This window comes from Eimeria mitis, genomic scaffold (assembly GCF_000499745.2).
Source record: "Eimeria mitis Houghton genomic scaffold, Emh_scaff4296, whole genome shotgun sequence".
NCBI lineage: Eukaryota > Apicomplexa > Conoidasida > Eucoccidiorida > Eimeriidae > Eimeria > Eimeria mitis.
The window spans coordinates 1-646 of NW_013572616.1; positions in this window are offsets into that span (position 1 = coordinate 1).

Genomic DNA, 646 nt, shown 5'->3' on the forward strand with positions numbered 1-646 from the left:
GCGCTTGAGGCCCCTCTGAGAAGGTGGGGTCCCCGTAATTTTTGCATCTATTCTCCATTGAGCGAAGTAATAACGCACTTTTCAGAGAAGATGCCTCTGTAACTTTACTGCATTTCACTAGATTGCGTGCTCCCCGCGTGCAATGCGTTGAAACGGAAGCGAGAGGCCTCGGGTGGGTCCCACTGAACATTACTGGGGAGCAAACTGTACCGCGGCCTGAGGTAGTGATACAGATGCATTTGCTGCTGTATGTACTGAACTAGCTAGCCATGTGCAGACAGATGTAAGAGGAGGTGAGGAGTTGCCTGCCTCTGGGCTGAATCAGCGGTAGACACACAGCACTGGAGATGGTGCCCCGACTCCTCTTTGGAGCAGTGGGAGCCACCATGCCAAACGAAAGGGCAGGATCCTGCAGCTCTCGCAAAGGGCTCCCCCGCAGGGGATACGAAAAGCCGAAGTCTTCCATTGCCCCTATTCCGCTCTAATTCCCCTCAGCAGCCATTCGAGGATGAGGCGAGAGGGCCGTGGGCCTCTAGTCAGCTCTGTATGCTTGGCGCCCTGGCCACATGTTCAGCTGTTTATCTATCCCTGTAACCACCTGGTCATCGGCTGTACACAACGTGCGCAGACAGACTGCCTCTCAGTT